The 14,433-nt window shown below is 43.1% G+C and overlaps 1 protein-coding gene across 2 annotated transcripts in view; it reads left to right on the top strand.

Annotated features, from left to right (window-relative positions):
* LOC128428497 (ELKS/Rab6-interacting/CAST family member 1) overlaps positions 1–14,433 on the top strand; it is a 115,558-nt gene that overhangs the window by 69,078 nt on the left and 32,047 nt on the right. The window lies entirely within an intron of this gene.

The raw sequence follows: 14,433 nt of genomic DNA, 5'->3' as shown, positions 1-14,433 counted from the left end.
ACACACATTTCATTACTTTTATTTTAATGTCAACAGGTAAACCAGCTCAACAGCAACTTCCAGTTATCCCAAAAGGTTTCTCTCTCTGGCTCCTACATTCATTTAAATGTCCTATTTTAGGAATAGACATTTTCTTACTCAATCATTCTGAATTCTAGATACTTACAATCGCCTAATGTGGTACTGATGAGCCAAAAGATTAAGTATAACGTTATTTATGAAACTTATATTAAAGTATAACTCAATTTCAGCCTATCATTCCTCATTTTAATGCAGGCCACAGGTTGGTCTTCTGATATTCCCCCTGTAAAATCACACGTAGCCTAAAATTACTACTTCATACTTTATTCTTGAAATCTCAGATTTTGCTTCTTCAACATGGTCCTAATAGTCCTCTAGTGTTTCACTGGCTGTTCTCGCCTCTTGGTTTATGTACATTAACATTTCCAACCAGTTATCATCTCTCAAAGTCAGACTTGACCTTTCACACTTTCCCTCAAATTAGCAACTCTTATGATATCTCCAGTAGTTTCCCTTGTCGCCTCAGTGTTCCCGGAAGGTTCCCAGTGCTCGTGATGATCTTCACCCCACACCTCATCAACTCTCCTCTCAGCCCTCCTCTCGTCCCTTTCTTCTTTTATCTCCTCTCTCTTTCTCCCTGCACTTTTAAAGTCATAGACCTAAGTAGCGTGCTAATGCAATAACCATGTTCCCGCTGTACAACTCTTCAAATGATTGATTGCTTGCACAGACACACCGCACACACTCATGCACACATGCACACAGTACATCAGTGTAAAAATTGAATGCAATTTTAATAGATGGGTTTGCGTTTTTAAGTGCAGCTAAACGGAGTCCAGCAGTCCATTGATTCTCCGTATTTTGTGCTGTTTTACATCCTCGCCGAGACCTTACAATGTGGTGTAATTTAGTGGAACGAATCGAACAAATCGAAGCCAAGAAGAATGTCCGTGTTAGCATGTCCTGCCTGTTTAAACACGCTGTGGGGCATCATGGCATCATGGGAAAATGAGGGTATGCACTGTGATTTAGGTTTCCTGCGCTCTTTCCTTGACATTTTCTAGCATCATTGAATTTCTTTGCATCAAGAGAGAGATATAAAGTGTGTTTGTGTGTGTGTGTGTGTTGGTCCAGCCGTATGTCCATTCACAGCCCAGGTGAGCAAGTTATTGGCCATTTTATCACCGTAGTAACAACCCGTGCGATTATTACAGGCATCAGCGCTTCAGAATGCGTGGCCTTGTTTCCATGGGTGAATTTATGTGTGTGCGTGTGTGTGTGTGTATCACATGTGCACACACAGATACACAGATAGACGTGTGCTTGATTGTCTTATTTGTGTCTGGACATGTCCACGCTTCCTTTTCCGAGGATATTGCCTCCATGATGAATATTTATACAGGAACACAGGCGAATTACACGTATACATGCTCCCTTACTCAACACACACAATGCAACTAAATGCAAACACACACACACACACACACACACACACACACACACACACACACACACACACACACACAGACCACATGCATGATTAGATTTATCAGTCTCCAGCGGGCGGTGCAATCTGTGCTATCATTTAACTTCTCTGTCCCTGCGGCACACTGACTGTATATACTCTGAACTCTGACTGTGTTTCCACTGGATCATACAGAGATCCAGATGTTTACTGCGCTGCCTGTCTCTGGTGCTTCTGCAGCAGCTGCACACACGGCGCTGCCCTCTTATGTGACAGATACTGTACGTGTGAATTATGCATATATTCATCGTGTGATTGCAAATACATTCTCTCTTGCATATATAAGGATTCCATCTTTGCCCCTTCTAGTCCTTTTTTCGTCCAAACTTGTATTTCTTTAACTCTAAGACACTTTGGCTCATCTCCTGTTGTTTTTAATGTGCTATATAAATAAGCTTGACTTGACACAACCTCACTTGTGTTTTTACCCAATAGAACTAAAGCAAAAAGTTAACTTTTAGTCATATTCACCGCCGTGCGTCATATTCAGGATGGTTAGATTAATTTGTGTCCTTATTGGGGCCAATTTATTGACGTACGAAATAGTACATCTGTAGACGGGTAGATTAAGAGGTACAAAAAGTTTCCTTTTCCTTCACTTTAAATCTTAAACTCTCTGGCGGCAGGCCTTGTAGAAAAGTTTGTTTCTCTTTTTCCCTCTCTGAGCTCATACTTACGTTTTTAGGATATCAATTATTTACTGTTGGTATGCTTGTCTGCGTTGGCCAGCACTTTTCTCCTCACTCGCGTTTTTTTTGCTGCCAAAGCTTCTATTTTCTTCTGTTTCCGCTCGTGTCGTCTGTGGTTTTCTGATTAATAGCAACTCACCCGAAAACACAGAGGGAATTCCTCTTTGAAATGCTCCGCTTGAATCCCCCTGCAGACGAATTGTCACATTCATATGTGATAATTTAACAACTTACTGGAAAGAAAGCACGGCGCTCTCCAGCTCTCCAGCTCTGCCTCTGCATAATTCATGATCTTTTTCAGGCCGCAGTAGGATATGCTTCTCACATATCTGGGATGTAGTCTATTTTCTTCTCAGCAAACCCTCAGTGAGAAGTTTAGATGTTTCAGGTAGCTGCTGGTTGTCTCGCTGTGAGTAATGTGCATGACGCCACCGCTCATATTTTTCACAGGACATTAGGGTTCGGTCAGCGAAGACGTCATTTCTCTCTGGCTTTCTCCCACATGTAAAACACGAGATGTTTAAGGTGGCTGTGTCCTGTGTGTCCATATATCTCAGTGTAATGCACATGAAACTGTCTCCGTGCACGCAGGCGGCCGTTACTCTTCGGGGTTTGATGTCTGATTTGCTGCCCAGTTCTACATTGGTGTAAGGTTTAATGTTACTGTTAGACATGATATATGATACGGCATGTTTCCGAGGTTTCTGGAACAGACATAGAATATATTAACACACACTCCCGTGCAGAAATATTCAGAATACAGCTGCAAGAGCACACATACTGACCATCTGTTTCTTTTTCTATTCTTTTCTTGTTTCCTCCTTCCTCTTATTGCCACACACTCACATGCACACACGCACACACACACACACACACACACACACACACACACACACACACACACACACACACACACACACACACACACACACACTCACACACGCGCACGCACACACACACACACACAAACACACTTCGTTCCTTGGTGTGTTTCTGTATTTGTCCAACAACACACAATAATATAATAAAAAATTCTGGGATACACACATCCACAAACATGCAAATACCCACTATTAACATCTAAGTAGAGCCGCACTATAAACACTCTGATCCAGAGACAGGAAAATACACAGACAGAACTACACACAGACAACAACATCTGCCCTGCAGGGCTCCAACATGCGACTGTTCCCACTGATAAATCATCTGCAGCGACCCTCAAACATGCAAGCAGGCTCATAAAGCACACAGGCATATTTTCTTTGTGATATACATTAAATACGGACATGCTCGTTCTCTTCCCAGCCTCGTGTGTGCACATGTGTCGTCATGTGTTTGGAGAGTTTAGGGTAAGCAGGTGTCGGTGCAGAGGAATGCGCTGACGGTGTGTGTGTGTGTGTGTAACAGTGGGGGGGGTCAGGTCTGAAATCCCAATCTGGATGAATTAAGGCTCATTTTATTCTCCACTGACGTCCGACACACATCTACACCCCGCCGCACCGCTCCCGCTCTTTCTCTCTCGTCTTTCTTCTCATGTCGGTTTCACACGCAGACACGTTTACTGTACGTCTCTGGTGTGGTTACGGGCAGGTCTGGTTTGTGGAGCCGTAGCACTCAATGCGGCGCTTGTCCGACGAGACTTGATTAATGTAAAACATACGCACAGAAGATTTTGGTTGGCTTTGAAAGGATTTCAAGAGGAGACAATAATCTTCTAAAACGTGTTTTTTTAGGACACAGACGAGACAAGTCGTGTTGGTTTTATTTGTACAGTTTAAGATCAGAAGGTCTCTACTTATACCTTTGATTTGGATGAGGGAGAATCCGTCCAAAAGAAACATGGCTGTAAGTTGGGTTGTAATGAAAAGAACATTTCAGATATATTTTCAAGTAGTTCTTGCCATGATGACAGTTGCTTGCACTTACCTCACTGAGCGTGATTAGAACACATCCTTTCAGCGTGGAAATTTCAACACTGCAAGCAAGTAAACACTCAACTAAAATGAAGCAGTTTAACTCTCACATGATTGATTATAAATTTGGCAAACACAAGATGGAATTTGAAGAACCCCGTTTGCAGTTTGAAACCTTGTCCTGCAGCTTTGCCTGAGAAACTTTGTTCAGGGCGAAATGACCCAAACAGACGTGGAGCACATTTTGAACAGAACTTGATTTGTGGAGGTTGTAAACTGGGTTTACAACAATAGTTTCGCTTTTGATGATTTTATATATGAAATGTGCTGATTTATTATAGCAAATGTGACAGTGACAGTTTTATTAGAATTTACTGAAGTCATTTTCCAGTGTTGAAAGAAGTACGTTTGGATTTCCAGGGAAGGAATATCACAGGAAGTTCATGTTTTACTTATCCGAACACAAAATCGTTTGTGTAAATTAATTTAAAAAGGGATGGATTTCAAAATAGTCTATTACATTAGTTGGATATCACTTACAATTTGGCTTGGATATCTGAACAGACTCCGAGAGGACAAAGAAGTGGATGAGGAGAGAAAGGGGAGCACACAGTGGACACAACGAAGAGAAGAAACGCATGCAAAGAGGTCAGGGCAAGAGTTACAAATTTCTTTTTGGGGGGAGGGAGACAGTAGGAGGATAATAAAATGAAAGAAAAGAAGCAGAAATGCTTTTTTGGCCGAGGGGAAAGGAGGGAGAGCAAAGAGGAGAAAGACAGCTGTCCAACAACAACTCAGGCGAGCCAACAAAACTGCGTGATATCCTGAAGAAATTATATTACCTCCATCTCTGTCTCCCTCGCTCCTTCCGTTCATCCATCAATCTTTCAGACTACAGTGTATATTGAATATATTACCACTTATCTCACGCAACGTCCTTCCTCGCCTTTGTCACAAAACTGTCAATTTAATTTCCTGCGTTTTTACCAGACAAAAACTTAATATTTAAAAAACAATCGGAATGAATCAGTTTACTTGTGAGGTTGTTATGTTGTTAATGATGCTTTAAAAACACAGAAGAATCCCAATGAAAAGTCCCTATTGGGCAGAAACAGGGGCATGGAGGCACTGGATGATTTTTTGGTACGAGGCTAATGGTCAAGGCCTCGAGCAGCAGGCAACAAAGTGAGTCACATTACTTTTGTTTGTCTTGGTAGTGGGAAAATAAATCTAGTTTCTCTATCTGCATGTGGGAGGCTGCCTCAGGCTGAAAGAAACATGTGCTAGTCAAGTATCGGGGGGGGGGATTTATTGAGCAAATTTGACTGTTTGTATAAATTGGAACAGGATCCTCTGTGTGACTATAAGAGTGATTTTTATTAAAAAATTAGCTTTTTGTAGATTTAAAGGAGAGAAAGATACATATAAGTATCAATGCTTGTTGTTTTCAGTTGTGTGTGTATAGGTGCCCTGCTGTTTTTCCTGTTGTCTCACTCTCACACATGCTGGGTGTGTGGAAGAATTCGGACAACCTTGACTACAGGAAGTCTGTTTACCCGCACTGTATTTTGAACTGCGTGCACAATTAGAGAATGAAGAACGTCTGCCCCGTTAGAGCCTTGTCTGATGCCTCAAGGTGAACACTATAAATTCAATTTATTTCTCTTCTGCTGCTCTGTTCTCTGTTTTATCTCCCTCCCAGCCTCCCTCTCCAAACCTCAAACCTCTTCTCCCCCCGCACCCCTTCCGCGAGCCATCCCTCCCTTCATTCCTGCCGTCCCTCCCTCCACTGCATCCCTCGCTCTGGCATTCCTTGTCCTCCATCGCTCCCATCCTCCTGTTTTCGTCTCTCGCTGCTTGCATCCTGCCTGCCCTGCCTCTTTCCATCCATTGTCCTCCACTCTGCAGCCTACATTTGTCTGGAAACGTCATTATCGAGTGATTTCTGTCCGGAAGGCTGTATTTCTCTCTCTCCGTCTCTGTCTTCACTTTTGTCACTACATCGTGAATCTAATCAATGGAGTGAGTGTGTGTGTGCGTGTGTGTGAGTATGTCGATTGGACGAGAGTTCTGCTCCTGACAGTCAGACAGCCAACACTAACAATATCACTACATGTGCAAATAACCCACACATGAGCACACACACAGCAGCTATCCCATCACTAACAATAGAAGTACATGTTGCCTTCAGAAAAATAAATAGACACACACACACACACACACACACACACACAGACAGTCACTCACAAAACCAGACAAGAAAGCATGATGTCTTAGAAGCTTTCACTCCCGGAGGAATGTTTGAGAATTACGTACACACACACACACACACACACACACACACACACACACACACACACACACACACACACACACACACACACACACACACACACACACACACACACACACACACACACACACACACACACACACACACACTCTCTCACACTCACACATACAAATATATTTCTAAAAACATGCATTAAAATACATTCTCCCACACAAATGCATGTACACATGCTTATGGCGGCGCACTAAACACAGAGACACGCTTTGATCCCCTCAGACGGCAATGATATTAATCCACACTGTGCCAAAGCGAGTGTGTGCGTATGTGTGTGTGCGTGTGTGTGTCAGACACGTTGGAAGCTTAGTTTGACAAAAAGAGGGCACGTGGTTCTGACACTAGTCCTACGAGCTCACATCAGGCCGCCTCGCTGCACGTCTCTCTCTCTCTCTTGCCATCTTCCATGCGCTCTGTGCACTTGCCTTGCTCGCTCGCCCTCTTCCCTCCGTCTCGAGCTGCCTTCCTCTGTCCTCTTTGAATTTTTTTTTTCTGTCTCTGTCTCTCTCTCTCTTCTCCCTTGTGAGCAACTGAGGGAGATTTAGAAGCAATAAAAGATGTGCTGCAGTTAGAAGTTGTATTTAAATAACAGGGTTTTCTGAACGTCTCTGAAGCCTCGTAAACCAGTGATCTCCAGCTGATTATGGGACAGAGAAAGACATTTTTTTTTAGTTCTGACTTTTTGCATTATAATGTGCATTGTTATCCTCCTTATTTAATGTGTAATCTGCACACGGATTTCAGTGCGCTTGCACCAATGAAGTCGACTGAACCAAAAAGAGGGAAAAGGGGGCGAGATTTGAAACGAGGACAAAGACTCTAGAACAAGGGGGAAATGTTCAGGGACATGGACAGCGACCAAACACATCAGGACCAAAGGAAACAAGTGGAAAGAAAGAACAGATAAAGTAAAAAAGGATGCGGCAAAACCAAAAACCCGCCTGTTTACCTCAAGTGATTGCAGGTTGTGCGTGCCAGGCCATCAAACAGATCATTAAACAGCAATTAAAGAGGGAAAGGGAGCGAGGAAAAGGGAAAATGTATCAAAAAGTAGAAAACAAGACAAGCATTTATTTTTTTTAAAACCCTCTGATTGTACGTTTTGATTGCCAAACAATTACATATCTATTTTGGAAATAATAAAAGTCTAGAAGACAGACAGGCAGAGGGAGAAGAGGACGGACCAGTGGCAGACTTGTGATTGGCTCATTAAATGCACAGAAAAGACAGAGTGAACAAGGAAGACATCAGATTGAGTGAGAACGAGAGTTATTAACTGACGGCGATTACATCAGGGACATAATCACAGTTATCAATCATCTCAGGTTGTAAAGATTCCGTCAGACTTTATTCTCCTGAATCGGAAAATTGGCTCGTTGTCAGCGAGCAAAGAAACTGAGCACGTAATCATACATGATGAATTAAATGAAACATCTAGAATATTAACGGTGGACTTTGTTCATGCTTCATCAAAACTCTGAGAAATGTGAATCTGTCATTTTTATTTTAACTTGCTCTGAAACTTGAGATTATAGCTTTTAAAGATGGTGAAAATTACTGTTGAAATGTAGAAGCTTCACTGCATTAAAACAAAAAATCAGGAAGCAGTTTTGGCCTTGTTAGATTCAATCTTAGACAGATGAAGGTAAATGTGATTTGTTGTAAATCTACCCAAAATGCAAAGCCAGTGGCATGCTGCTTTGATTGTTGCCCTGATATTATTGTTTATATTCGTTTTTCAATCATTGCTCATATATATTTAACTTTTTAATATCTAATATTATCAAGAATTATCCAGAGTTATTATGCAGAATATGCACATGTTTAATTTGACAGTTAATAGTGTAAAACTAACCCATGACACTCTTTCTCTCTCTTTCTGCGTTTTCATGATGGTCAGCTCTTGTGATTGAGATATTCAAAGTCTTTTTATTTATTTTATGCTCTTCTGCATCCATTGTGCATTAGAGACGTCATCACTAGCCCTCCAGAAAAGATATCCAGACCTCAGTGTGTGTCTGAAAGCAGCTTTCCTTGATTTTACTGCACCTTTTCGAAGGTGTGAAGTTGCATCCAGCTTCCCTTGTTGGCCTGAACCCACTGACAATCAAAAGCATCTCAGTGAATCACAGAGTTGAGGTGTACGACAGAGAATATCTATGGATTTCACAGATCTGCCACTGTCATGTTGTCGGTTGGCGCGTATCTCTGATGCTTTGACGAACGTGTGTGTGAGTCGCAGGTGTCCGGCTCTGTGACTGGTTCAAGGTACAGGAGTGAGCTTGCGCTGACAGATTGTAAGCAGATGTCTTGGTCTCTGTAGCAAGGCGTAGAAATTGATTTACTGTAAGGAGCCGCAGTGAAGACAAAGCTGCATCTTTAGTCACACTTCTTAGTGTGTGTGTGTGTGTGGTCCCATGAAAAGAGCAAACTCCCACAGACCATGGATAATGCATTTTTACACCTTTCTTATTAGTCACAGTGTGTTTTTAAATGTGTGTGTGTGTGTGTGTGTGTGTGTGTGAGAGAGAGAGTTGCAGGCAGAGAGAGAAGGAGGTGGGGGAACGAGGGAAGCCAGCGTTTCTTGTAGAGAAAAAAGTCAGCGAGAAAAAGGGTAAATGTGTCAAGAACAGATCCTCATTCTGTCAAGCAGTAGTCCCACCTGCCCTCCTCTGTCTCTCTCTCTCTCTCCCTCTCTCTCTCACTCCTCATCCTCTTACTGCCTTTGTCTCTCGGCCTCCCCTTTCCTTTACTCCATCCCTCCCTCCCTCTATCCGTTCCTCTCTCCCCCTTCACGTCTCTTTGATTTGTTTTCCCTCCAAATCCTCCAGTTATTTTATTCCCTTTCCTGTCAGTGCTGTTTCTTTCTGTCAATGTGTGTGTGTGTGTGTGTGTGTGTGAGTGGGGTGTGTGTGAGTGTAAGCCTTCTTGCTGTTTTTCTTTAAGCCTCTCTGATGTACAACAGCTCCTTGAGGGGTGCTTTTCTCTCCCTCTCAAACACACACACACACACACACACACACACACACACTTATCCTGTGCACCAGCTTTAACCTATTTCCCTAACTCTCTTTTTCGCTCTCTCACTTTTTCCAATTCTCTCTGATGGTCTCTCATTCATCTCTCTCCATACTAAATCATTTATGTCCAGCATCTCTGACCCACTTCCACGATAGGGTTAACACACACACACACACACACACACACACACACACACACACACACAAGTCAGCTTTCAGAAAGATCTCACCCAAAAAACCCTTCTGTTCACATTGTATTATTATACATTGTACAACGGGCTACTTTAGTCAAAGGAGCATTAGTCAAAGATAAAACAAATCTTCTGCCAAATCACGACCGGGCTTCTTTATGCAAATCCCTTTTACACGGCCTCCTCCGACATAATAAACAAGTAAAGTTTCCAGATCACAAACACATTTTGGCTTTTGGCAATGAATAAAAGCAGAAGAGGCCATTAGCTGTAATTCTTGATAATCATTTTATCATTAGCCTGTATTTCAATTGTACCATTATCCCTTTCATGTGTTTCATGTAGCCCCTCAAGAGCAATCTTAACGTTTTCAATGCCCATAACAACGGCGGAAGGTGTCAATCATTTTCTCGAACTGTTACGATCCGACGGAGCTTTGTGTCGGCGCGTTTGCAGGAGAAAGAGCAGCAGTGGATGGTTTACTATAAACCAGGGCTTTATTGGCTATCATTGATTTGATGCTGCACATATGGCAGGCCAGCACGAACAAATGTTTCATAAAACCTGCTCTGATCTGTGTATTCATTGCTCTCTTTTCCCTCGTAGAGCCATAAAGGAGTTTGTGTGTGTGTGTGTGTGTGTGTGTGTCTGTGTGCGTGCATGTGTGTGTGTTCAAAGGTGGTTAAAAATTTAAAGAGAAGCCTCTAGCTTCATTCCTCTTGCTTAGTTTCTTACTTTGGTACCTTTCTCTCACTATTTGAAGATGTGAGGCATCAGGAGCAGTTTACACCTTCAACACGTGTGTGTGCATGTTTGTTTTCATGTGTGTGCGTGTGTGTGTGTGTGTATAAGGCAGAGAAAGAGAGAGTCACCGTGGTGTAGATGAGAGCAGGATCGAGGCCCGGTGCTGGCTAGTTGTCTGCCCTAGGACAGAAGCTGTCAGCTGAGAGAAAAATATTACTCTGTAGGGGCCCACTCTGGAGAGCCATAAACTAAACTAAAGTGTGTGGGTGTGTGGCGAGCATGCGTGTGCGCGAGTGAGTGAGTGAGTGTGAGACAGGGTGGTGGTGAAAACAGGGGTAGGAATCAGAAATGGTTTAATTTTGTCTTCACACATACAAGCAGATGATGCAGAGTCATGAACACCAGAGCCATCGAGGTGTGTGTGCGTGTATGTATTAGCGTGTGTGTTTGTGTTAGCATGTGTGTGTGTGTGTGTGCCTCCAGGCAGCATTAGCTACCACTGAGAGCCAGCTGTGCCCTCCTGTATCTTAGTCTTCTCCTCATCTCTCTTCAGCTCTTTTCTCGTTCTAAAATCCCCTTTTTCTCCTATTCACTTTGTAAAGAATATTCCCGTCTCTCTCTCTCTCTCTCTCTCTCTCTCTCTCTCTCTCTCTCTCTCTCTCTCTCTGTCTCTCTCTCTGTTAACCTTTTTCATTTTCAATTTTTAAAGGAAAAGCTAGAAAAAAACTTTAATGGTTAAGGTTGATCTGACCTCAGCTTGTATCCAGGTGGCCGCCCCTCACTCCCCTCTCCTGTCATCTTTTAAGAACCCCTCTACACCTTGAATTATCTTTTCTTGAGTCAGAATGTTTTCGGTCAAAGATTAAATTCAAACAATTGTCCAGAGGGACGTTGAGCTCCTGCTCCAGCTCAGCAGAACTTGTGATATTGTGGGATCCAGATTCTTTTAATCACTGAATGAAACCGATAAATAACAAATTCCTGCAACTCGGCCTGTCTGTTTTTGTCTAAAGCAAACCAAAGCTCACATCGCTCCTGATTAAAGTAAATATAATCATTGCAGAACTGCATTTTTTAGCCGAACCCGCTGATTTAACTCACCTCAAAACTCAATCATTCTCTCAGAATTGGTCTGAAAAGGGTTGAATTGGTTTCGGGGAGGAAAACAACTTCCTCGTCGTTTATGTAGCATTTAAAACGTTTGGGGAAATGTTTCTCTGAAGGTCAGCGTGCGGCGCGAAAACCGCCCCTTGCAAAAATGAGGTCGAGCTAGACACGCACCACGTCCTACAGGGGTTAGAGAGTAAACGCTGGTGTCCTACAAGCGGCCCCCTGTATAACCAGAGCAGACAGTGTCACTGAAAAACAATGGAGGGGCTGCTTTGTTCAGTCGGAAACAGAGAGCAGAGAGAGGGGGGATTATTTCTAAAATAGCTCTGTGTTTGTCTTAGACAGAGACTGGCCAATGTCACACAGGACTGAATCTACTTTACACACACACACAGACACACTTCAATTTTACACATAGAAATGCACAGAAATAAGCCTTGAATACTCATAGACAACCTGCGAACATGCACACACACACACTTGAATTATAAGTACATCCTTATAAGCACAAAGACACACATAGAAACACATGCTGTCATAACAGAGACATACACTTATCACTGTAAGACACACACCTACACACACACACACTGAAGATTGCAGTTATGTGTTACAGCATGAAAGAGACAACGCAGCACACACAGGAAGCCGTGGGTGTGGGTGTGTGTGTGTGTGTGTGTGCGTTTGTGTGAGAGAAAAATATGTGGGTGATCTAAGACCAGGCCTTAGTGTTTCTGATAAAGCGAGGGGCCTTAAGTGGTCTTAGGATGGAGCGAGAGCCTGTGTTTGTGTTTGTGTGTGTGTGTGTGTGTGTGTGTGTGTGTGTGTGTGTGTGTGTGTGTGTGTGTGTGTGTGTGTGTGTGTGTGTGTGTGTGTGTGTGTGTGTGTGTGTGTGTGTGTGTGTGTGTGTGTGTGTGTGTGTGTGTGTGTGTGTTGGGGTCAGGTGCCTGGCGTGGTTTTGTGTTTCTGCTTACTGTCTGCCTTGTCACCACTGCGATGACATCATGGCACACGACTGCCGGACGACGGAAAGAATTCCTCCTTGTCTTCTTTACAGGCGGAGGTGGAGAGGAGGTGGAGAGATAGGAGGAGTGATGACGGAGGAGTGGGGATGAAGAGGAAGATGAGGAAGGCAGGGTGGGCGAGAGATACTGATGGAGAATGAGTTAGAGAGAGACTAAAAAGGGAGGGGGGGAAGTGGGGAGAGAATAGAAGTTGAAAGGGACACTTGTTAAATTTTCAATAACCTGTGAAAAGTCTATATTAATGTGGGGCTGTTTTACCAGTCACCTCCATCACCACCTATTTGAAATGAACTGGTGCAAGTTCTCTGTGGAGTTTTACAGTGACTCGTCAATCGAGCGTGTTGATTGATGGCATTGCGTTACTGGTTGCGATGATCCAGCATTTTCCAATGTAGCCCCCAGCTCCACCATCTAAGTACTCTCAATCACGCATTTTACACAAATCTTTCACCACCTATAGCATAGCCAGCCACCAGGGGGCGATCAGGACAATTTCGCTTCCCTTCTGAGGAGCTGGCTTGTCTTCCATCTTTATATAATTGATGGTTTACAAAAGGGCGTCAAGTTTCCAATGAAAGATGTTTGTACCCTTTTCCCTGTGAAGACAACAGCCAGATGTTAGCGTGTGTTGGTGGGCTGTTGGTCCAGTCTGTGATACAGTGCATGCAAAGCTAACATTGGCTGGTTAAAGACCCTATAAACACAGAATCTTGAGACAAATGTGTGACACTTCTGAAATAAATAAGTCATTCTTGGATGAGCAGTGCATAAGTACCACTACAAATAAGACCAGAGGTGCTGCTGGGACGAGTAAGTATAATAGATAAGAGATGACAAGCTTCTATTCTTCACTTACTGTTAGCAGACCTTCCTTTATCCTACTTTGCTCTCTATATGGCTCCACAAAGGAAGGACTTGAAAGCAAAGTTACAGATCTAAGGCAGAGCATCCACTGGGAGCGTTTCCTCCGCAGAGCGCTGGCTTCGTTGCTTTTGTTATTTTCAACTGTGAGGACGCACAGCCAGCACCGCTGAGAGCATGCTATGTTTTAAAGTGCCCTCTGACAGGCGACTTATCTTTAATAAAGATTTAGCTAAAGAGAGCTGCACTTAAGAATGTTTTTTTTTTTTTAATGATCACATAGCATCAGCAGTAGCCACAACCAGCACTTGTCGTAAGCGCGTGTTTAGCTCTGCAAGCTGAGAAGGCCGAGCAGAGAGTGCTTTATGTGTGTGAGATGAAGGGAGTGCCACGGAGAGGCCCCGAGTGAGACGAGTGCATCTGGAATAAATATCATTTTATCACTGGGGTTTATTAGCGCCATGTGCTGGCAGGTAACTCTCAGATATGGTATAAAACTGGATGCACTGTTAGCTTTAACAAGAAGAATGTTCCATTAGCTTTTCTGTATGTGTGTTTGTGTGTATGTGTGTGCGCGTGCATGCATGTGTGCGTGTCCCCCGCACCAGTGTTTGTCTGGAAAAAGAAAGATAGTGACAGTGTTAACAGTGTCCCACAATCTCGTTGAAACAAAAACACCATTAACCCTTGAATTCTCTTGGGAGTTCCTTCTTTGGTATTGTACAATTTTTTTCATTTTCAAATGTTTATTATTGACAAATGATAGAAATATTAAGGTCTGTCTTACTGGACGTTATAATATAAAGGTACAAGATAATACATCTTTGAAGTAGTGGCCTCATATTCCCAAACTGGGAGAGTCTTACACAAATAAGCCTTTTGAGAAGTCTGACAGTGACCAGACGTCCCCGGGGAATTGATGTAGTCTGAAGTTGTTCAGCTGCCTCTGACAAGACTGCAGCAGTGCAGATGCATGATGGGACACTT

The sequence above is a fragment of the Pleuronectes platessa genome, chromosome 22 (genome assembly GCF_947347685.1).
Source record: "Pleuronectes platessa chromosome 22, fPlePla1.1, whole genome shotgun sequence".
Classification (NCBI taxonomy): Eukaryota; Metazoa; Chordata; class Actinopteri; order Pleuronectiformes; family Pleuronectidae; genus Pleuronectes; species Pleuronectes platessa.
The sequence above is the reverse complement of the archived record's forward strand: the minus strand, read 5'-3'. Positions and strand labels throughout refer to the sequence as shown.